Consider the following 25,430-nt stretch of genomic DNA (forward strand, 5'->3'; position numbering starts at 1 on the left):
TCAGCAGGATAATGCCCGCCCACACACTGCTCGCATCTCCCAACAGGCTCTACGAGGTGTACAGATGCTTCCGTGGCCAGCGTACTCTCCGGATCTCTCACCAATCGAACACGTGTGGGATCTCATTGGACGCCGTTTGCAAACTCTGCCCCAGCCTCGTACGGACGACCAACTGTGGCAAATGGTTGACAGAGAATGGAGAACCATCCCTCAGGACACCATCCGCACTCTTATTGACTCTGTACCTCGACGTGTTTCTGCGTGCATCGCCGCTCGCGGTGGTCCTACATCCTACTGAGTCGATGCCGTGCGCATTGTGTAACCTGCATATCGGTTTGAAATAAACATCAATTATTCTTCCGTGCCGTCTCTGTTTTTCCCCAACTTTCATCCCTTTCGAACCACTCCTTCTTGGTGTTGCATTTGCTCTGTCAGTCAGTGTATTTAAGTTAAAGCCTCCGTGGCTCAGGAGGCAGCGCGCCGGCCTCTCACCGCTGGGTTCCGTGGTTCAAATCCCGGTCACGCCATGTGAGAGATTTGTGCTGGACAAAGAGGAGGAGGGACAGGTTTTTCTCCGGGTACTCCGGTTTTCCCTATCATCTTTCATCCCAGCAACACTCTCCAATATTGTTTCATTTCGTCTGTCATTCATTAATTACTGCCCCAGAGGAGTGTGATAGACTTCGGCAGCCGGCACACTTCCTATCTTCGGCGCTAGATCGGGGCTTCATTCATTCCATTCCTGACCCGGTCGAATGACTGGAAACAGACTGTGGATTTTCATTTTTATATATTTAATTGTCCGCCTCTGTGGTGCAGTGGTTAGCGTGATTAGCTGCCACCCCGGGAGGTCCGGGTTCGATTGCCGGCTCTGCCACGAAATTTTGAAAAGTGGTACGAGGGCTGGAACTGGGTCCACTCAGCCTCAGCAGGTCAACTGAGTAGAGGTGGGTTCGATTCCCACCTCAGCCATCCTGGAAGTGGTTTTCCGTGGTTTCCCACTTTTCCTCCAGGCAAATGCCGGGATGGTACCTAACTTAAGGCCACGGCCGCTTCCTTCCCTCTTCCTTGCCTTTCCCATCCAATCTTCCCATCCCTCCACAAGGCCCCTGTTCAGCATACCAGGTGAGGCCGCCTGGGCGAGGTACTGGTCATTCTCCCCAGTTGTATCCCAGACCCAAAGTCTGAAACTCCAGGACACTGCCCTTGAGGCGGTAGAGGTGGAATCGCTCGCTGAGTCCGAGGGAAAAGCCGACCCGGGAGGGTAAACAGATTAAGAAGAAAATATATTTAATTTATTTCAACTTAATGGATTTTTCATCACTCATTTAAGTACTATTATTAATTTCTATTGTCCGGCTCCATGGGTAAATGGTTAGCGTGCTGGCTTTTGGTCCAGACGGCCCCGGGTTCGATTCAAGGCCGGGTCGGGGATTTTAACCTTCATTGGTTAATTCCAATGGCTCGGGGGCTGGGTGTGTGTGCCGTCTTCAGCATTAGAATTCATCACAGGTAGGGCCACATTCTCATAGACGCGCAGGTCGCCTATGCGGCGTCAACTCGAAAGACCTGCACTCGGACTCTTCGGAGGCCACACGCCATTATTAATTAATTTCTATTTAATCTAATTATTGTAATGTAATATTCCATACGTATATTTCAGTGCCTGATTAGATGGAAGAGAAGGCCACGTAAAATAATATATTACTAACTAACATACAGTATACTAGGACTCATTCTACAGTTTTTTCCCTATTAGATGTCAGATACCTATAAATATTGAGAATCTAAATCGTGTCATTTCTCGGCAGATATGTGTTTATTTCTCTGGACATGGAGAAATGAAATCTGACCACTGTGGACCAGAAACAATTTATTCTTCTACTTCACGCTCAGTTTTTTGACGTGGGATGCAGAAGCAGCATAAAGTTGATCAGCGTACCCACTGGTCTCGAACTGTGTTCTCTGAGCTAGAACTGAAGGCAATTCCCGTAGGAACTATTACTCTCACGGTACGGTAGTTCAAGCGATGTCTTCCAGGTGAGCATGTAATACAACGAACTTCTCCTGGCTATTTGGAGCCCCACATGGCTCACTAGATTCGTGAAATTTTGTTACAAGGCAACAATTGACTCACATCGTATAATATGTTGTTACTGACCTAATGCAATGTTTCTCTAGAGTAGATTATAGTCTACTAGCACCTGATCAACACACTAGTATTTTCTATCTTCCTATATGCACCTGAATATTTATTTATTTATTTATTTATTTATTTATTTATTTATTTATTTATTTATTTATTTATTTATTTATTTATTTATTTATTTATTTATTTATTTATTTATTTATTTATTTATTTATTTATTTATTTATTTATTTATTTGCTTCTGGCCTAATGACCACGTAGCCAGCTAGATTACATACAGGAATGACAAATTACACGATGCATACTAGATTCAAAATGCGTTAGTTTTCAGATTTTTCCACAAGAAATTTCTGCTCGCCAATTTATTTCGTAACCGAGTGACTGCCACGTTTTTCGGGTTACGTAGCTGTCACCTCACATTCTGGAGATAATGAGTTCGAACACCACTGTCCGCAGTCCTGACGATGGTATTCCGTGGTTTCCCATTTTCACACCAAGCAAATAATGGGGCTGTACCTTAATTAAGGCCACGGTTGCTTCCTTCCCGCCCCTAGCCTCTTCCTATCCCATTGTCGCCATAAGATATATTTGTGTCGATACGACGTAAAGCAAATATATATATATAAAATAAGAGTTTTGTCTGTACATTGCTCAGAATTTGAAAAGAATGGTATTTCTGTATCGGTCATGTCCATAGTAACAAGGAAATGGAATTTTTACTTTTCCGTAATTTTTGTCTCTGTCTGTCTGTCTGTCTGTCTGTCTGTATGTATGTATGTATGTATGTATGTATGTATGTATGTATGTATGTATGTATGTATGTATGTATGTATGTACACGCATCACTAGAAAACGGCTGAAGAGAATTTAATGAAAATTGGTATGTAAAGTCGGGGGATGAGCCGCTACAATCCAGGCTATAAATCATTTTACTCACGCTGAGTTAAATGGTAGTTTAGGGGAAGGCCTAAAATTTAATTCTCAAATATTTATTTTATTAGAGGTCCTGTCGGTAAATACTACATAACGAAAGTTATATATAATTGAATTTCTGATCATTTATGTCATACATTGTTACCGTAACGGCTTCGATAATACAGATATTCATCAATTTGTATTTTTGTTGCCAAGTCCACATCAACGCCGAGCCACGAGAAAATGGGTTAACAGAATTTAATGAAAATCGGCATATGGAGTCGGGGAATAAGAAACTACAGTCTAAGTTGTAAACAATTTTATTCACCCTGGAAGAAATTGTAGTTTAGGGGAAGGTGCTTAAAATTTCATTTGTAAATACCCATGTTATTGGTCCTACCGAAAAGTACTACATAAGTTATAGAGAATACAATTTCCGATCATTTATGTTTTATTCAGTTTTACCGTACCCACTATGATAAGAGTGGTGTTTCAGAGTCGGAGGAAAACTAAATGTGGAGGTCTACAATATTGAAAGTGCATAACAATGATCAACAATAACATTACATTGACCATTGTTTGTTGTGATGTTCTTTGTCTCTTATGCTGCTGCTCAACTCAAATAGATGGGATTACTGCTGCGTACGTTACAGACTGGTTCATCAGAGTATTCCAGCTATTCGATCCCTACTCTGACGCACTGTTCTGAATGAGCAGTGTGCACACTTAAGGCAAACGCTCACTTAGTAGTATTAGTATGACCTGGTCTAGGATTACAATTTAGAACTAATCCAAATTATAGCACCACAATTCACGAAATAACTCAAAATTCAACCCTGAAAAGAGCCGTTTCTTAAGGAAAGCTTCTTCCTCTTCACTTTTATTAAATTGTACATGCATTTAATTCCAAATTAGCAGTGAGGTGGGGTTTCTCCTCTGGCTTGAAGGAAAAATTTGTCTCCAAGTCAGATAGATTTTTCTGCCGCCTGCGTAGTGAACTGAGATTTTCCGATTCAACGGGTACTCCTATTAAACAGATTAGTAAGAGGGCATAGGTTTTGCCCTGGGTGTCTCCACTAATCGACACCCCCACCCGGCCGAAGATAAGACGAAGTGTGTTCACGGATCACGGCTCTCTGTGGCTTGGTCATTCCAGCTCTGGAACTTTGGGCTGTTAGATCGGCAGAGAAAATGTGTGGTTTTTCATTTGATCGAGTATTTCATATAAAAGCATTGCTCTTAATCGCGCCATTCATACTGACGTCATTGTAATGACCTATGTTCATTTCAGTTGGGGAAACTACTCAGACAGTCTTTCTGAGGATGTAAAAAGGCAGGTGGAGAGTGAGTGTCTGTCATTAAAATGAAAACTCCTCAACCTGGTTGTGACTGATGGTAGGCAAGGTGGCCTACTCTTACAATGAAAATTCCCTAACCCAGTCTTCATATGAGAAAAAACGTTTGGTGACTTCCCCGTCGTGTTTCTAGGGTAACGTTAAGTGCTACGCAATTTAATATAATCTTGCTCACAACGTGTACACTGCCTAACCTAGAATACTGTATACAATGTAGAATTCCGTAGCGAAGCACGGATACATCAGCTAGTTCTAAATATACCGAGTGATACAGCTGACCCTATTCACTCAGTTTTATGCAACCCGCAGATTATAGCCTAGCATAGAAACATTGACCTTGGCTACTCACAGCGATGTCTGGTCTTACTGTCATTCCTGCTTGCTGCAGCGTACGTGGTGGAACCTGCCTGCACTTTACTGTAAAGATTACTATGTGCTATTTCATGTGCCCTACGTATTAAGTCCAGTCGTTCTCCGAGTCGAATGCGCGCAGTTATTTGGTTGAATGGGTGTCTCATAATGCTGACAATAAGTGCAGTGCGCTTCATTCATTGTAACCGTTTGCCACCTAAAAGTCGCATGTTATTATTCCTTTCTGGATGCTCCATGGCTAAATGGTTAGCGTGCAGGCCTTTGGTTCAGAGGGTACCGAGTTCGATTCTCGGCCGGGTCGTGGATTTTAACCTTAATTGGTTAATTCCAATGGCTCGGAGGCTGGGTGATTGTGTGCCGCCTTAAGCATTAGAATTCATTATAGGTAGGGCCCCATCTTCATAGACGCGCAGGTCACCTATACGACATCAAATTAAAAAAAGGCCTGCACCAGGCCACTCCGGAGGGCACACACCATTATATATATGCCCTTCTGATGTATGTTTTTTTCTAAAGGTGAAAAGTGACTTTTGAGACTTAAGGAACTTAACCTTAGTAAGTTCAACCTAAATTACGACAGCCTTAAGAGAATAAAAATAAAAATGAAAAGCTCGTAGCTAGATTCAAACTTTGAATCCGTCGGAGAAATCTCATGCTAGCTACGATTAGTACTATGTAGCCACTCCAGGCGACGAAGAAAATAGGTCTCGTATCTCTGTACCAATGTCCGGCTCCATGGCTAAATGGTTATCGTGCTGGCCTTCAGTCACAGCGATCCCGGGTTCGATTCCCGGCAGGGTCGGTAGTTTTAATCATAATTGGTTAATTTCGCTGTCACGGGGGCTGGGTGTATGTGTTGTCTTCATCATCATTTCATCCTCATCACGACGCGCAGGTCGCCTACGGGAATCAAATTAAAATACCTGCATCTGGCGAGCCGAACTTGTCCTCGGACACTTCCGGCACTAAATGCCATACGCCATTTCATTTCATTTCATTTCATTTCATTTCAAAGGAATAATCTACGCTATCGCTTCGAACCTGATCTTGTTTATTACGAGTTCTGTACTTGGATGTGCAGACAGCTTAACCTTGCTGCAAGCACCACAGCATGCTAAATAATCATGTCTCTCGTAAGTCCAGATAGTTGCAACCATTCCCTACGACTAGGGTATGTACCTATTCATCATCATCATCATCTGTTTACCCTCCAGGTTCGGTTTTTCCCTCGGACTTTGCGAGGGATCCCACCTCTACCGCCTCAAGGGCAGTGTCCTGGAGCTTCAGACTCTTGGTCGGGGGATACAACTGGGGAGTATGACCAGTACCTCGCCCAGGCGGCCTCACCTGCTATGCTAAACAAGGGCCTTGTGGAGGGATGGGAAGATTGGAAGGGATAGGCAAGGAAGAGGGAAGGAAGCGGCCGTGGCCTTAAGTTAGGTACCATCCCGGCATTCTACCATCCCGGCATTCGCGTGGAGGAGAAGTGGGAAACCACGGAAAACCACTTCCAGGATGGCTGAGGTGGGAATCGAACCCACCTCTACTCAGTTGACCTCCCGAGGCTGAGTGGACCCCGTTCCAGCCCTCGTACCACTTTTCAAATTTCGTGGCAGAGCCGGGAATCGAACCCGGGCCTCCGGGGGTGGCAGTTAATCACGTTAACCACTACACCACAGAGGCGGACCATGTACCTATTACTTGGTTAAATGAGTCCAGCATTATGTTTCAGATATTCTCAATGAATTTGTCCGTAGTCGGTACTTACGTGGCGATAATTATTATTTCTGTTTATTATAACTTCCTTAGAATAATATCTGAGACTTCAGAAAAGTCCAGTCTTCGTAAAGGATGCCTAGAAGAGTACGAAATGAAAATTTAAAAAAGCATGACTCAATTAGGTTTCGAACCTCACCGCTCCCTGTAGCTTATCCAGGTACGTCTAACATGCCTAATTCCGCGCAGCTACTTCTTGCCGGAACGTCTAGCTCTTACATCTCTGTATTCACGAGGAGAACGAAAGTTGTCGCTTCGTAAAGTTGCCGATGTGTTACAGCCTATGGTCCAGTTTTATAACTTTGTTAAATGCTGCACGGTAGTAAGTACATGGCGTCTGCTGTGGCACCTGCTATACAGCATTTGCGTGCCATAGATTATAAAATACCATGAAAAACGCGTTTCTATCAATTTCGATGTGATGACACTATACAAAATGGCGGTGAATTCACACGTCTGTAATTGGTGACCACCCTTTTCTGTCAAAAGAAAATGGCCTCTTGAAGCAATCAGGTGCGCAATTCTCTACTGACAGCTAAAGGAGGGGCTATGGTTTGTACAGTACAGTAATATTTCGTAAAAATGACAAGAGTATTGGACTCCGCTCTACATAAAATGGTACAGTGTTTTTAGATGGACTCACTGCCTCTTGCACATTTTTTGCATTGTGAGGGGAAGTCTACATCGGACTAACTGCACATAAAATTGCTGTAGGACCTTATGCAAGATAGGACTAAGAGATATTTAATTCCTAGCTTGTGGCATATGTTTGGGGAAAAATAGGATCAGCTGTACCACCCAGTATATATACGTATATTGTTTTAAACAAAATATGTCAATATATACTTCATAACTTTTATTTTAACGACACTGTCTTGTAGGAAATGTGCTAAGATTTTGTAGCTGCGCTGGTTGCACCAGGAGAGCAACGTTACTACACTTGTTGGTAGTGAATCCTAAATTTATGATCTTCGAGTACCTCCTTTCTGTACTATGTGGTATTTTGTATATTTTAGGATTAAAATATTTAAATCTACAACACATGAGAAATCGTACTTGCACACATTTTCCACTTTCCCAATCACAAGTTAACTCAGATTTGAAATGTCACACTCTCTCACAATCTCGAGTTTAGTTTGACACTGGTATTTCATTGCTCAGCATGAGGTGGCACCATGTGACATGCCCTGTAAAGTTGACAGTTGATTCGACATATCAACGAAATTTTTATGATTTATGTTCATGACACTTGTCTTCTCTCTTCCTATAAGTCCAGTGTTCCCAACATCCGAAAGTTGAAAAATCGTACAGAAATTCAAAGTAAACGTATTATTTATCGTAAAACCGTTCAGTACTTACATTCACCCAAATACAATAGAATTCAATAGAATGCCTCCAATAATAGCAAGAAGCAATACCATCAAATAGGAATACTTAACTGAAACATATTTACTAGAAGTAAGAAAACACAGCATATACACTTTGCACTTTCTTCACATGTTGGATCAGGACGCAGCCACTTCCTATACTGTCTATACTCTCCCACGACTCCCTTACTTTTGATTCCTTCTGGGTGTTTTAACAGAAAATTTTAATTTTTAGAGTGTCTAAGAACCTGATTTATTTTTGGAATCACATGTTAACCGCATCTTTACTTAACATTCAAAATAAACGCCAAAGGAGATAATAAATAATTAATACATAGAAATTTTAACAGCAAGAAATTGAAGCACTGCACCGTCATGTAAAAGAATTTGTAAGTACATCACAATATTATTCATAATTTGGACGAAATCACGTTTTCCATAAGTTTTACAACTAGACACTGCACTGTTACGTGTTTGATGTTACACCACCGTTTCACACCGGTTAAGAAACGAGTGACGGAGCTTGGTGTGGGCTGATTCAAGAGTTTGACTGTGAACAAATATATGACTACGAGATCCACAATTGGTCCGCACAGTGAGACAGAAAAAACTCACGTGTCGTACTATTCAGGTGCTTCATTGGTTGTTCTGAAACCAGCTCAAAGGTGAATCACAACATTCAAAAGTTAGTATTTCCCTGGATAAATGGAGGTCACGTCAGACGTGTCCAGGAAATGAGGTATGTTCGAACAGGAGAAATAATAATTTTGCATACAACATCTGAATTTTTCCAATAATAAAATAATGTTCATCTAAGAATGTCGCAGAACCGTATATAACGCGCACGGTTTGACATTCGAGCCGCACAAACCGTACGGTATGAAGGAGAATGATATACAAGCGTCACTTTCATGAGGATTGTGAAGGCGAGTTTGTATTGAATTAATCTCTAGAATCTTGGTATTATACAGAGCTGAGACATGGACACTGAGGAAAGAGGAAGAAAGAAGACTAGAAGCATTTGATATGTGGGTTTGGAAGATGATGGAGGGGATAAAATGGGTAGAGAAATTGAGAAAGGAGATGCTGAGAATGGGGGAAGATAGAGAAATATTAAAGATAATCAGAAAGAGGAAACACAATTGGCTTGGACTTTGGATGAGAAGAGATTATTTACTGTTGGATGCTGTGGAAGGGACGGTGAATGGAAGAGGAAGAAGAAGATACCAGATGTTTGATAGTATGAGGATAGATGCCTCTTATGAGAAAAAGAAGAGGGTAGCAGGTGACAGGTTTGCAGGGAGAGCTGCCATGTGAAGACCTGCCCTAGGCAGAACACTAATGATGATATCTCTAGAAGCTGATCAGACAGTTGTTTAGTTCCGGTAAAAGAGGCGACACACAACTATTGTTAATTTTTTCTTCGATAAACGTGCAATAACTTCGTAAATTTATTTTTTTCTAAACTTTGCCTTATTCAGCCATTACTATATCAAATCAAATCAAAATCACTTTATTTGCAAATGAGGTGTCCACTTCGGTGGCAAATCATACACAAATATACATGCTTATCAAGCACTAAATTTTAAATTAAAAGAAAGAACATTTTACAAAATTCATTACTATACAATTTACTAACATTTTTTCTATTAAACACATAAGCTCATCCGTAACAAATTTATATTATTTACAAAATTCTACTCATAATATCTTCTGTACTTACATAATCAACTCATATACAGTATGTAAAAACACTTCAAATAGTACTATATAACTGCCATAAGATTTAAATTACAGTTTTTACCCATTTTGGTACGTAACATGCATAACGACCTGTTGCGTCTTAACCAGATCCTCTTTTGCCACCGCTTTTCAGAGTTCCTGAAGGGCCTTTACAGCTACCGTAGCGGTCCCAGGGTCCTCGAAATCCCCACTGTACTGCACCCCTACAGGCAGTCCCCTACATCGGCTGTCCAATCACCATAGACAAGAGGATGGAATTAATTTATTCACAAAAATTCGTTATACACAAAACCTGCACAAGTGGAATGCCCACTAACATTTCTCTCCTCTGTTGCTGTTTATTCTTCTCTATCTGAACATCTGTACAGATTTTGGAAAAGGACCAATCACTTCTCCTGGTAAACTGCTCCCCTCATTCACGTCCTTCCCAATGAAAGAAAATTTCTCCCAATCGCTTCTGCTAAAATCCAGTCTAATTTTGTACTTGTGGTCAGCCCTGCCGATATAATTATTTTCTAACTGAAGCTTCTCACGGATTCCCCCCCCCCCCCCCCCCCATGATTCCTCTCCTGTGGATTTTTCAAATCGACGTGTTGGTCTGTCCTTGGAGAGACTTTATAGACTTCGAGGTTGTCTACGAAGGCTTCCAACTAGCATAGAACGCTCTGAATCGTGGATGTTTATCCCAGTTATAAGTCCGTTCAATTCACAAGTATAGATAATGATGTTCTGTGGTTCTTTGCATTACCTGAAATTGAGGGGGTGAATGTAATCGTATGCCCTTTCTTGCGCAAAGTTTGATTTGTACTGGCTGGTCCTCTTGAGTAATTTTGTCACTTTTATAGTACCGTATCAAATCTCATGCTGTTACGAAGGTATATAATCATCATTACTTCCGCTAGAACGTAAGCTTATGTAATTATGGTTACTTTTGCCATAACGCGGCGACAAGTTCATTGCGGACACTAATTAAAAATTTCTGAGTCCCAAGCAGTGCGAGACTGTCTCCTGTCACTCACATTCCATCAACATCAGCTGCATTCTCATCAATAAAAGCACATTTAATCCCCATTGATCGGTTTGCGCTTACATTTACCAACGAAAGGGGAATTACACTGGATAATTTCTAAGCTGAATAATTACTATTTTGGGTACACGCTAAGCAGGTCGCCGAAGATTTTGTACCTCCAACAATTATGACGTGAAATATATTTGTTTTTGTCGAACACACTGCTTTTGAACCAACGGGCCAGAAATTGTTCTTCATATTGCATAATAAAAAGAATAAGCAACGTGACTGTTCAGCCCAGATGAAAAATATTTCCCTTAATCGTTCTTTTGCTTGGTAGAATATGTTTTGGGATTTTACAAACTAGGTATTTCCCGACCTAGATACTTATATTTGTGTGTTACTATTATTATGATTATTATTGATTCGTTATGCCCAACTAAAGACCGCGTTTGAACTTATTAGCACCTTTTTTTGTATTTCTTCTTCTTTTCCCAATATCTCTTCATCCCCTCGCTGTATTCCTTTCTACGTTGTTCAGTCCAACTCGTATTTAGTCCGGTAGATGTTACAGAGAATTTGTGTTTGTGAATTAAGGTTCTGAATTTTATTCTATCTTGATTGGTTTCTTCAGTAATGCCAATTTTATTTAGGTATCTTTTAGATAATTATTGTGATTTTTCATTGATAAGGCTGAGTTAAAAAATTGTGCGCCTGTTGTTATCCATTCTATATAAGTAACCATAAACTTGTAACAGTCATTTCTTGATTATATCTGTGATTTTTTCTGTAACTTGATAGATTTCATTATATTTCTTTTTCATCCAAGTTCCATTTTCTCATTTTAGTCCTAAGATTTTCCTGAGCATTTTTTCTTCTTGTTTTTCGACCATTTGTATTATTATTATTATTATTATTATTATTATTATTATTATTATTATATAATTCGCTGGGACCATCAAGGACCACGTTAAGTCTTGTTGCATTTGACACTGAACTTGGCCTTCTTTAGAGCCCAAATTTCCCTCATTCTTTGTGAGTGGGCCTGCTTACGCTCCTCTGTCCAAGGGGCACCGTGTCTTCTCTTCGGTTGCTCGTCTTGGTTTAGCCCGTTCGTCAATATTTTCTTGCGGAAGAGATCTCTGTTAAAGGCGTCTTCAGCTGAGATATGTAGCATTTGCAGGTCTTCTTTGGTATTTCTAAACCAGGCAATTGTGGTTTTGGGGTTTGAATCAAAAAAGTGAAAGATTTCTTTAGTTAACTTTCTTCTGTCCATTCTCTTCAGATGACCGTAAAATCGTGCCCGTCTTTTTCTGATTGTGTCGGTAATTTTCTCTATTTTGCTGTAGACTTCCTTGTTGGATCTCTTTTGATGGATTCCATTTCTGTACTTTGATCCCAAGATTCCTCTCACAATTTTGCGTTCTCTTTTCTCCAGTTCTTCAAGGAGTCCTTTGTTGGAATTTAGAGACAGGGTTTCGGCTGCATATAGAACTACTGGCTTCAGAACTGTTTCATAGTGACGTATATTGGTGTTTTGGGAAAGGCATTTTTTGTTGTAGATTGTGCGGGATGTTTGGTAGGCTATTTCCAGTTTGCGTACTCGCTCCTGAAGTGCTTCTTTGTCCAGTCCATTTTTCATGATGATCTCACCCAGGTATTTGAATTTGTCTACTCGGGTGATGTCCCCGTATTTTGTACGGAGTTTTGGTGAAGCCTCTTTGATGTTAGTCATTACTTCTGTTTTCTCAAACGATATCTGCAAACCAGTTTGTTCGGCAATTTCCTTTAAAATTTCAACTTGAGCTCTAGCGGTTTCTATGTCGGTTGACAGAACAGCAATATCATCGGCAAATGCTAAGCAGTCGGTTGCGATCCCCTTGGATTTGGTTCCTATTCTCAATGGACTGTAGTTGGTTTCCTGTAATCTCACCCGCCAGGTTCTGATGATCGTTTCAAGAACACAGTTGAAGAGTATCGGGGATAGCCCATCACCTTGTCGGACTCCTGTTTTGATGTCAAAGGAATGCGAGAGACATCCGTGGAACTTCACCTTGGATTTTGCATCGGTCAGGATGGCTCTAATTAATGCCAGCAGTTTCAAATCAACTCCAAATTCATTTAAGATGTTTAGCAGGACTTCCCGGTCAATGGAGTCGTACGCTTTCTTAAAGTCCACAAAGACAGACACATACTGCTTGGACCTTAGTGTACAATATCTGATGATCGTTTTGAGATTTTGGATCTGTTCAGCTGTTGAGCGACCTTTTCTGAACCCTCCTTGGTATTCACCTATTTGATGTTCGACTTGTGCTTCCAAACGCTCCAGGATGGCAAGTGATAGAATTTTGTAAGTCACGGGTAGCAAAGATATTCCTCTGTAGTTGTTGATGTTCTTTATGCTGCCTTTTTTGTGTAATGGATGGATCAAAGCTATTTTCCAATCTTCGGGTAGGGTCTCCTTGTTCCAAATTTCTTCTATTTGCTTTTGCAAGATATCAAGTGATTCTTCTGGGGCATATTTCCATAGTTCTGCTACTACTGAGTCTTCCCCCGGCGCTTTGTTATTTTCGGGACGGGCAATGTGGCGTTGATTTCATCTCTGTCGGGTGGTCTGGAATCTGGGTACCTGAGTAAGGGTTCCTTGGTCTCAATGGTGCTTTGCGGTTTAGAGCAATTAAGTAAATTCTTGAAGTAATCTGCCAGAATGCTGCAATTTTCTTCATTTGACGTCGCCAGTGTGCCGTCCGTTCGCTCAAAGCATAGCGATGGTGGTTTATAGCCATTGAGTTTGCGTTTGAAGGCTCTGTAGTACTCTCTGCTTTCATTCTTCCTAAAGTTTTGTTCTATCTTTTCAATGAGAGATTTTTCGTATTTACGTTTCTCAGTTCTGAACACCCTAGCTGCTTGGGCACGTTGGGTTTTGTAGGTTTCCCAATCATTTTCTGATTTCGTAGAGTTGTACTGTTTCCACGCATTGAGTCTTTCTTGGAGGACTAATTCGCAGGTACTATTCCACCAGGCATGCTTTTTGCTTCTCTTGATTTCTGCAACGTCTTTGTCGGCCTCAACAAGGAGACTTTTGGCGTTCTTAAAGTCACAGTCATTTGGTCTAGCCTTCTCCTGGAACTCCTCGACCCTTTGCCGAAGTTTATCATTGTCGAAGCGTGTGATCTGTTTGGTTGTCTTCCTTGTATTTGCGGGAATTGGTTTGAATTTGATAAGAGACATATAATGATCTGAGGCCACATTGATGCCTTTCTTTACCTTGACATTCATAATTTCAGGGCTGTTTCTCCTAGAGATCGCAACATGATCAATTTGGAACTCTCCGAGAGCTTGGACGGGAGAACGCCAAGTCATTTGCTTTCTGGGTAGATGGCGAAAGTGGGTCGACATGACCTGCAGGTTGTGATTTTCGCAAATGGTCACCAGTATTTTGCCGTTGGGATTGGTTCTTTTGTGAGCAGGGTAATTTCCTATAACTTTCTTGTACTTCTGCGCACGACCTAGTTGGGCATTGAAGTCACCCTAAAGAAGCTTGACATGGTGTTTGGGGATTTTGTTCAATTTTTCATCCAGTAGGTCCCAGAAATTATCAACTTCGTCTGGATCAGACTTGTTCTTATCGTTTGTAGGAGCATGTGCGTTAACTAGGGCGTAGGTTTTGTTCGCGCATTTAATTGTGAGTATAGACAATCTGTCATTCACAGGTTCGAAATTTGCAACCGATTTAAGGATCTTGGTTCTAACAGCAAACGCGGTTTCAAGCATCACATCTCCATTGAGGATTCCTCTTTGCGCTTTGCTCTTGAAAAATCGGTAGCCTTCAGATTCAAAAATCTATTCATCTGGGTACCTTGTTTCCTGTAGGGCCACTATGGATATCTGATTTTCGTGAAGAGCTTTGGTGAGGGTTTTCAGCTTGCCAGTTTGTATAAGTGAATTTATGTTGAAAGTTGCTAGAAAGGTATTAGATTTTGGCCTGAGTTTTTGACTCTTCGGGGTACACCGAGACGCTCCGACTCGTCTCTTGCATGATGTCGAGTCTCCCCCAGAATCCGAACGAGACTCGTGCGCCGTGGCGTTCACGACGAGGGATTTATCCGAAGATTTACCCCCTTGGGTATGTTTCTTGAAATGTGCCATCATGCTTTTTGACTTGACTTTGCTTTGGACGGGTACCCGTCCTTTTACAACTAGGGTTGTTAGCACTAGAGGTTGCCTCAAGATGCTTTCTGGCTTCTGGTCATTTACCAGTCTTCGCCGTAACCCTGGCAAGGGACCAGTCTTTTTTTCACGGTGGTATTTTATTTCCCTACTACCCTCTGACTCTGCTGGCGGCAGAGCCAGCGAGCTTCCCCAATTCCAATGGGACGTGCCCGATGGAAGTAACCGGTAAATCGCAACACGGGTGTTATTATTATTATTACTATTATTATTATTATTATTATTATTATTATTATTATTATTATTATTATAACAGAAATCAAACCAAACAAATGGTACTACAGCCCTGATGGACCTTAACCTACCAAGTGTCCGCTGCTGAGCCCGAAGGCCTACTAATCCTCTCGGCCATTATTCCTTGCTATCTAAACCGGGACCCCTCTTTCACAATCAGATAGCTCCTCAATTGTTATCATTCTTGTATCCGGGAGAGAGTGGCTTCGAATCCCACTGTCGGCAACCCTGAAGGTGATTTTCCGTGGTTTCCCATTTTCACATCAGGCAAGTGCTGGGACTGTACCTTAATTAAGGCCACGGCCGTTTCCTTCCTACTACTAGGCTTTTCCTATCCCGTTGTCGCCATAAGACCTATCTGTGTTGGTGTGACTTAAAGCCACTAGCAAAAAAAAAATGTTATCGTGTTGACTGAATGGAGATCGAGCCAGCCCTCACACCGAAGTAAAAATCCTTGACCTGGCCGGGAATCGAACCCGAGGGTTCACTAATAACATTTGCAATTCATTCTCTGGCACCCTGGTGACTATTTTCCCCTGAACTCCCGTTCTGTTGTGTAGAGAGAAGATTATTCAATCATTCGTCAAACATGTGGCTCTTCATCTATTCCATGTTTGACATGGCGCCAAGAATCATTCTTTTCTTGTGCAGATTCTTTGGAAGTGATTGCTTCTAATGGGTTTGGCTTTAGGAGGGCCCTGAAAGAGAAATCATCTTTGCGATTGTATTCATCAATCACATCGTGCCCGTGTCACGTCTCCCGGCCCGTGATTGATTGTAGTACACTCACCGCGGCTGTAAGATGGTAGCTGCTTGCTATTCTAACATCTGAATATGAAACTTGAATCAATTTCGATCGAGAGCTAATTCTTCCTCTTCCGAAGCAAGAACGGCTTTTAATCATTTCGACTTCAGGTGTTGTAGAATTGCAAGACTTCAGATATTAAGGCCATCATATACCAGGTTAGTCTGAATATTCCATGATGATGATGATGGTGATTGTTGTCTAAATGGGCCTAACATCTAAGTCATCGCCCCCTAATGGTACGAGATGAAACAAAATTAAATCTTCTCTTCTTTTCCTTCTTATTCTTCTACCGCTTTTACCAGGTTTTTGTGAGGTCGCGGGTGAGACTTGTATCACACGTATTTGGCCATGTTTTACGACCGGATGGCTTTCCTGACGCCAACCCTATCTGGAGGTGGTGGTGGTGCTTATGGTTCCAAGAGGAAGTACAACTAAGCAACCATACTCTATATAACACAAATCAGAAAGAAAACATGGAAGGGATCCGACAATTCAAGAAATGAAGGTATCGGCCAAAGAAAGACAAAGGCCACGAATGGCGTGAAAATGAAAGACTCCCTAGGTCTCGAATACTCTAATACCGTCGGGGTCATAAAAGAACAAGAGTTGACTAAGGGCGGTCAGATAGGATAGATGAAAGTGAGGAGCCTGACACTAGAAGTGGAAGCAATGCCAGGACTCAACTATGGGCCCCTTGGTCACCAACTCACGCTCCCACGTTCAGAGCCCCTGGGTCCCCTATTAGTCGCCTCTTACGACAGGCAGGGGATACCGTGGGTGTTATTCTATTGCTCCCAACCACAGGGGGACCTACGTGGAGGGATATAACCACTATTGCGTGTTTCGGTGGTGATTGGTAGTGTGGTGTGTTGTCTGAGTATGAAGAAAATGCTGGGACAAAAACACCAACCAGTCCCCGAGCCAGAAGAATCAATCTCACGCAATTAAAATCTCCGACCCGACCGGGAATCGAACCCGCGACCCTCTGAAAATTCAGCGAAGGAGTCAGATTTGAAACGAAATGAAATAATAATTAAGATTTATAATTACCCAGTGGTCCGCTTCTGTGGTGTAGTGGTTAGTGTGATTAGCTGCCACCCCCGGAGGCCCGAGTTCAATTACCGGCTCTGTCACGAAATTTAAAAAGTGGTACGGGGGCTAGAACGGGGTCCACTCAGCCTTGGGAAGTCAACTGAGTAGAGGTGGGTTCGATTCCCACCTCAACCATCCTGGAAGTGGTTTTCCGTGGTTTCCCACTTCTCCTCCAGGCAAATGCCGGGAAGGTACCTAACTTAAGGCCACGGCCTCTTCCTTCCCTCTTTCTTATCTATCCCTTCCAATCTTCCCATCCCCTACCAAGACCCTATTCAGCATAGCAGATGAGGCCGCCTTGGCAAGGTACTGGTCATTTCCAGAGTCTGAAGCTCCAGGACACTGCTCTTGCGGCGGTAGAGGTGGGATCCCTCGCTGAGTCCGAGAGAAAAACCGACCATGGAGCGTAAGCAGATGAAGAAAAAGAAGAATTACCCACTGACTATAATTTCATGTTTGTATTTGTGCTGTGGTGTGAAAGTTGGACCAAGGCATGAAGTAAGAACTACCGCAGCATTTACTGTATTTTGGCCTAAGTGCTCCAGACGCTATACTAGACTTAACTAAAGTTGGCGTCTGACAGGTAAGGTTGGAGGGAGGATCACTGCACGTGCCATTTCACGATGTTGGCACATTCCAGCATTCCTTTCTACATGCTCTTACCCCTCGCTTCCGGCTCACTTGTTCCCTCATTCATTCTGACCGCTGTGATCTGTTGTAGACTACCTGGCCAGGCGGTGTCGTCCCATTTGCGATCACTCTTATACAAACAATCAGGTTCTTATCAGAGACACTGACAGGTTTGGCAACTCCCAGCAAGACGAGCTGCCCTTAAGTTTTATCTCCATGGCAACCGCAGTCGCCCCACCCTCGTTTCCATGGCAACCACACAGCCACTCCCTTTATCCCGCCTCGGCAGGCTGTAAACGGACCTCTCTCTAAGAAATGTCAGACACCAACTCTTATTATTAGCAGTAAAGTGATCGCGCGAATTGGCTGCGTGAAACAGGCTATGTTGCTGTGAGATCGCACTTTGGAGACAGTGAGTTCGAACCATATCACCGGTAGCCCTGAAGATAACTCCGTGGTTTCCAGTTTTCACACCAGACAAATGTTGGGGGCTGTACATTAAAAAGTACAACGGATGTTTTCTTCCCTCCCTAGTACTTCCCTATCCTAATGCCGCTGAAAACCTATTACAGTGAGTGTGACGTTAAAACCAAACCATTACGATCGTAAAAAGGAAACAGACTGAATCGAAGTGTGTTGGTTCGATCTCAGCCCGGTACAGGGGTCTTTTAATGTGTGCGAATGTTATCCTCACGTCGGTAAATTTATTGGCATATATAATACCTTTCCACGACAACATTTAATCACCTCGAGGTCTTTGCAAACCGTACAGGAAGATAGTGGGACTTAATATTATTATTATTATTATTATTATTATTATTATTATTATTGTTAATGCATCTCGAACAAATGTGAATCACGCTTAGAATGGTCCGTATAGTCGTTAAGTCCAGAGATAATGGTAATATCAGGGCCCGAATTTTGTTGACCTAAAAATGCTAAAAGATGATCTTTAAAATGACTTTAAAATTATCAAATAATGTCCTAGAAACAAACAAAAAATGACCTAAATATCCCAAGTATGTATTGTTTGAAACTAAATTATATACATTTCTAGATATAAACAATATTGATAATTGATATTTTCTCTAATTTTTGCATAGCAATATGTCAGTTCTTTGTTTTGGAATCTCGGTTTTCCTTAGAAACAAAACGTACCCGTACGAAGATCTTCTGACACCAGGTACTCCGTAAAGTGAAATGATCTGAAAAGGAAAACAACGTTCCTATAGGGATAGCCGTGATCGCCGTCGTTTGTAGATTTAACTGTAAAGCTATATATAATGCCATATTATGTAGGTTTTAATATTTACCTCAGGCCGTGTTGCAGTAGATAACTGTGACCATCCATAGATTTTCGAAGGTAAAAGAACATCGATTGTCAGCCAAAACGTTCTTGTACATCGAAAAGCTCCTTTCGACGTCCGCAGATGCAAGGGGTGCGTACTTGAAGTGCGCTAAATCACTTGGTGACAGCTCTTCTTCAATATCCACTACACTGAAATCTTCCCCAGTGAGTACCCGGACGACTGAGCACAAAACCTTGTATCCTGTGTTTTTATCAAGAACAGATTTTAGTTTCCGAAATACCGATTCGCCAACTTCATCACACACATTTTCCAAAGCTTCCTGCGTTGCTCTGACCAAAGCTGTCGCTTGTTCGATTGTCACACCTCTCTCCAGAAGTCGTGTAAACGCTGACGGCAGGGAGCTAGAATTTGCCTTAATGTATGCCAACTTACCCTACACATCGTCAGCTGAAAACATCTCTTGGGAGATTTCGATCGCTCTGGCGTCTTGGGCTTCTAGAGAGTTTATCACTCGCTTCACTGCTGAAAAGTTGTCGCTGTAGTACTCGCACGCATTGATCCACGTACCCCAACATGTGACTACAGGCTGCGGAGGTAGTGGGATATCGGGAGCTAGTGACTTACAGAGTTTCCTGCACAATGGGGCCCTGATAAGTATCTTTTTTACCTGCCACACAAGTCTATCAATGTCAGGAAAATTCTCCCTCACGTCTTCTGCCACTCTGTGGAAAGCATGAGCTAGACAAGTTATATGCACCATTCTTGAATAAAAAGCTTTGATAGCTTTACCAGCTTTAACTATGTAAGGCGCGGCATCGGTCACGAAAAGTGAAACGTCATCGTACCTCACATCGTCAGGTCACAGCAGAACCATGGCCCTGTCAAATATTTGACATACTGCAGAATGATTGACAGATTCCAGGACTTGAGAAGTTAGCAAAAACATTTATCCGGGATTATCTATTTCCAGGGTTCCTACAATTACATTAGCTACGTAACGACCTTCAACATCAGTAGTTTCGTCTACTGAGACAAAAATCTTCTTTCCGCTTGTTCTTTCCCGTATTCTTTGAAGTGTTTTTTTTTTCGAACCAGAGCGGTATGTACTTTTTCCTTAGCGTAGATTCGTCCGGAATGGAATGACCTGTATACCGTGCTAGGAACTGCCTTAATTTAGGAATTGTTAGTTTATGAAGAAGAATATTTGCTGTGACAAAAACTTCACACAGTTCATCAAAAAAGGCTGAGGTTGTACCTCTGCTTGATGATGCGTTTTGCATGAATAACTGTTGAGTACTTTTCATTCTGCTGATATTCTGAATACCGCGCACATGTTTGTCGCGACTGACCGCTGTTGAACAGTGAATCTTTTTGTTGCTGCCACTTTCACTTCACACACTTTAGAGAATAATATTTCACCAATCTGTAGAAAAGGTATCTTCTCCGAATTCAGAGACAATGGCCTCCCTTGGATGGTTTTACCTTTGGCATTTTAACACGCACTCAAAATGATTTCATACAACTGACATCTACAAACTGTACAACTAAAACTGACCTGAAGGAACAAGGAAATAGAGTACACTGGCAGAAATACATCACTGCTGACGTCACACTGTGAACACACTTCCCTGGTGAACTTATAAAGGGTTAGCCCTCATCTGTAGGTCCGTGTCATGCCATTTCGTCCAGGTGCCATTTCGTCTAAATTCCACGAAAAGAGGTAGATAGTTAGCTTTCTACCGGCTCACTAGTGCTATTTCGTCCAAACACCTATGATTGACAGTTTGGCAGGTCTACAATAACTGTTTCGTTTCATTGCGTTCCTTGTTAGAAATAGGTATTTTTTGATGTTTGTAATAATGGACGTTACTCGATCCGCTCGTTTGCCACCAGTCGACTATATTTTACAATGAAATGCTTATAATGGAAACAAATATTTTCGCAAATCAGGTGATAATTAAAATATATCCAAAGTTGCATTACTAAAACGTCTGTTTAAATAAATATCTTATCATATATCAAGCGGGAATATTTGTTTATTTCATTAAAATTACATAGGGACTTCGAAGGGCTTTGAGGAGGGAGCCTTAAGGGAATTTAGGGAAATCATGTCCTTTCGAAACATCTAGGGAAAGTTCCCTTTATTTTGACACCTCAAACATCAAAATCGGACTTATAATAAAAACGAAGTTCACTGGACTAGAAATTCCTAATGGAATTAAATATAAGATAATATACTCACTATTAACTGCGTTCCTCGAGACTGCTATGAAGTTACGTTCAGTCAATTTTCACATTACTACGAAGGTTTGATTAAAAACACAAACCAAATCTGGCAATGGAAGAAGCGGCCTTTCAGCTTTGTCAAGTTTTGTATTTATTTACAAATATATGCAGTGTGTACAATGTATGCAGCAGCTAATGTGTTGTCCGATGATGCAAATCAGTAACTTTTTGTTCCTCTTAATCCATTTTAATTATGTAGGAGACATTCCTGAAAATTTTTCAATGTCTCGTGACTTCTCCAATTTCTCAATTGCTCTTTCTATTCGGTTTTCCATTACAATGTACTTGTTTCTCCTCTTTAGACCTTCTAAATTTAAGTTAATCCTGATGATTTTCGTGTCAGAATAATATGATTCTTTCTTTAGTGCCATAATTAGGTGTTTTATTCGAGGGTGTGGTTTGCCTACGTATTGTATTCAAGCGATGGTTCCTTCCTTCCACAGCGTTGTTAGTACGATGTCGCCTGCCGGTATAGTTGCATGCATCAATTGGGAAATGAGGGTTTTCTAACCACTGATCAATGAAATAGTCAAAAAACTGATTGAGTTTCTCATGTGCTACAGCAACACTGTGGATGTGTAGCCAGCCTTCCTCCACATCTGTCGTCTTTAAAAAGACCAGATCAGCGCAAATTCTCACGGAGTCTCGTATTTCCAGGCGTGTGTTATAATCTTTGGCAAGCCCAAGGTTTTGTACATTCCTCCATAGACTTTGTGAAAAGTGAAAAAAATCACCCATGAAATTCTGCAGCAGGAAATACAGTGTTGATTGCCTCGATCATTCCAGCTTCGAAATCTGCACTGCCTAAGGGGACCAGTCTAGAATCACCCGAAGAATGGCGTTAAACAGGCGAATGTAAGTTAGCTTTCTCTTGTCAGGAAGTAATGCGAAAACTGCGGGGGTTACGTTTGTTTCTTCCACAGTGCTTCCTAAATCTACATGGGTGGTGTACAACTGAGAAAATTGTTTGCTAACATTCTTAAAGGTGCCATCCGTGAAAAAATTCTTATTTTCTTTTAATGCAGTTTTTCCTGTGGAACTGGCAAATATAAGTATCCGCCCACCACCACAGTCGTCAGCAAGTAAGAAATTACTTCCATCTGCCATCTTCTAACTTTCTGAATCCAACTCAACTTCATCTCGATGATTGGGTTCAGCCTGAACGAACAGGATTTGTATATAACTTAGCAACTTCTATGATGCACCAATTAAAAGATGACATGTCAATGAAATCTGGGCCCTGGTGATAATATTTCTGCTTTTCACGCTTAGATGCATGGTTGTTATTTAATGCATTATTTATTACCCGAGCTTTATATGCAACTCGGGTCTCACTCAAGAATTTTAGTCAATTTTAGACATTTTTTAGGTTAAAGAGGATTAAAAACTAATTTTCGGCAACCATAGATAGATATATAAATGTCTTTATTCGCCTAGCTAAGGCCATTAGGCCTTCTCTTACACTAAACTAATTATTATAAATTACAATGATTATTAACACTATCATAATTAATCAATATAATTATACAAAGCAGAATGTGTCTGTCTGTCTGTCTGTCTGTCTGTCTGTCTGTCTGTCTGTCTGTCTGTCTGTCTGTCTGTCTGTCTGTCTGTCTGTCTGTCTGTCTGTCTGTCTGTCTCTTATACAAATCCATACCGTTCCACCAATTTGAATCAAGTTTTGTATAGTTAACTTTTAGGACCCTGCGGATAACCCCATCTACAAGAAACTTTAACAGCCCTCTCAGTTTCCTAGATGTAGGCCTTTTGGCACTTTAACATAGGCTAATATAGGCGAAATATTCAATTTGCTGTACAAGGACGAGATAAAGCTCATTTTGAGCCTCACTTGTAGAACAAAACTCGGTTAGGCCCCCGGACCCCTAAAACCATGTTTTAAGGGCCTAAAACCAACCGCTTTGGAGATATTGGCATCACACTTCCCGCTCTAGGAAATGGATGAGGAAATGACCAGCAGTAACCATGGCAACGTCAGCTCAAGGATTCTGCAGGAGATTACAGGCCTGGTGTTCCAAGTAGGCACGTGCATAAATGTAGGCTAAACAAAGGAGAGGTTCTGCTACATATATGTCTGTCTCGGAGAAAGCACTGTGGGGTAAGACACCCCTGGGGATTGTGGTTGGGATGGGGTGGCATATATAAAATAATCGAAAATAGTTCGAAACCATAGGTTTCGAGGTTGCTGAGATGAACAGTGACACTTAGTATGGCGTTTAAATCCAAGTTCAGACCCCATCGACATGGGGGTGATAAGGAGTGAAAAAAGTCCAAAATGGTCCAGTTTATGGATTTATGTGTGTGCACCCCTCTGAGCGGGAGTAAAAATGTGGTGATGAAATAAAAAATAACATAAAATGACTAATATTAAAGTAGAATCATGGTTTTCGGCGTCGCTGAGATGAATAGTGACATTCCAGGTGTCGTTTAAGTCCAAGTTCACCCGCATCGGCACGGGGGTGAGAAGGGGCGAGAAAGAAAATATCCAAAATAATCAAGATTTTGGGTGAATGTATGTTCCAGCATAGCTTTCGAACAAACAAACAAACTAAGACTTTTGCGGGCAGGACTCCTCCAACATCGCGATACTTTGGATGCCGTTTAAGTTATAGTCAGGCCCAGTCGGAATGGAGGTTGAGAAGGTTTGAAAAAAAGAATATCCAAAATGACTGAGACTTTGGATGTATGCGTTATATTCCAGCGTAGCTCTCAGCTAAAATTGGTGCACACGTGACATACTATACTATCTGGAAAAAAAAATGACTTGGGGTAATACACCACTAGCACCGCTGGCGGAGGGGAAGATACTAAAAAATAATCGAAAATGACGAATATTAGTGCTGAATCCATAGTTTTCGGGGCCGCTTAGGGCCGGTTCTACCACCTACTGGTAAAGTAGCCCGTAATTTGCCCTCCGCGTAAAAGGATGTTTCCGTCCGACCACTCCCAGGTAGCGCTATCGGCAGCATAAATCGTCGTTACCCGGCGCGTAATTTCTCGGCCACTTTGAGGGCCCGATAAGACTTTACCCGCCGGGCAAGTTCTGAGAGCTGAACATTATTAGCTGTATTTCTGGTGATATGCAACTCAAATTAGCTTAGTATACTGACAAAAAGCAGTATACTGTAACAGTGATCGATATTGTATTGCAGGATTTTGAACATTAATGCTTCCCTTTAGTTGCAACGGTCACACCAGCCTCTCGCATCGGTAGCGCAAGGAACACATTTTATACGTCAAGCTTTCGTAAAGAAACTCTAAAAGGATGTAAAATCAAAATCTATTTGGAAATCATTTCAAATGGGCTTTAATTTTCTACTTTTTCAGTTTTTGGACACGAGATATATATTACTGTATGTATCCTACTTAACCCAAGCGTTTTCGTAGCGTAGTGGTTAACACGTACGCTTCGTAATACGAAGTGTGGAGGTTCGAGTCTTTATTATGACGAATCTTTTTTTATTTCCATTATTAGCGTTGTGTTAATCTGTATGCCTCTTTTCATACGTTCTTATCACAATATTATGTCTACTAGGAAAATTGCTTTATATGTATGCTACCTATAGTAAGTGATGTTATGATTAATAGCATATAGGACTTTCGCCCAGGTAGCAGATTCCCTATTAGTTGTTTACATAGGCTTGTAAATTATTTCGAAGAAATTGGAAACTATTCCATTCCCGAATTCCTCTTCCTATGAATGGATATTTATCCCGATTAGTTCTTTACATTTACAGTACCTTCCAACTTTATCTTCATAAAGTTAAAAATTAAAATGAAATGCTTTATCAATAAATGGAAGCATCTGGAACTAAACGAGGTCACAGAACTAGTTGCAAATAGAGCATCGCGGAGATACTTAATCAATTCACAGAAGCCTGCAGATAGAATGCTCAAAGGCAATACGTATATGGAAGCGCGTAAAAGAGAGTTAAGAACAACGGCAGGGAACGAAAATACACTTTAAAATGTAAATTAGAAATACGATGAAAACCTGCGTACCTTCTATTACGGAGCGAGCGACTTCACCAGTCTACTACGAGAATACCTTTCAAAAACGCTGCCTTGCATGGCAGGTTATAACTGGCGTAAGAAAATGCAATCTCGAGATTTTAATCCCAATTAGGTATTGATAT

At 41.4% G+C, this 25,430-nt stretch overlaps 1 protein-coding gene across 1 annotated transcript in view; it reads left to right on the forward strand.

Moving 5' to 3' along the window:
- LOC136879213 (cyclic GMP-AMP phosphodiesterase SMPDL3A) overlaps positions 1-25,430 on the forward strand; it is a 580,372-nt gene that overhangs the window by 392,708 nt on the left and 162,234 nt on the right. The window lies entirely within an intron of this gene.

Source organism: Anabrus simplex, chromosome 8, assembly GCF_040414725.1.
Source record: "Anabrus simplex isolate iqAnaSimp1 chromosome 8, ASM4041472v1, whole genome shotgun sequence".
NCBI classification, from domain to species: domain Eukaryota; kingdom Metazoa; phylum Arthropoda; class Insecta; order Orthoptera; family Tettigoniidae; genus Anabrus; species Anabrus simplex.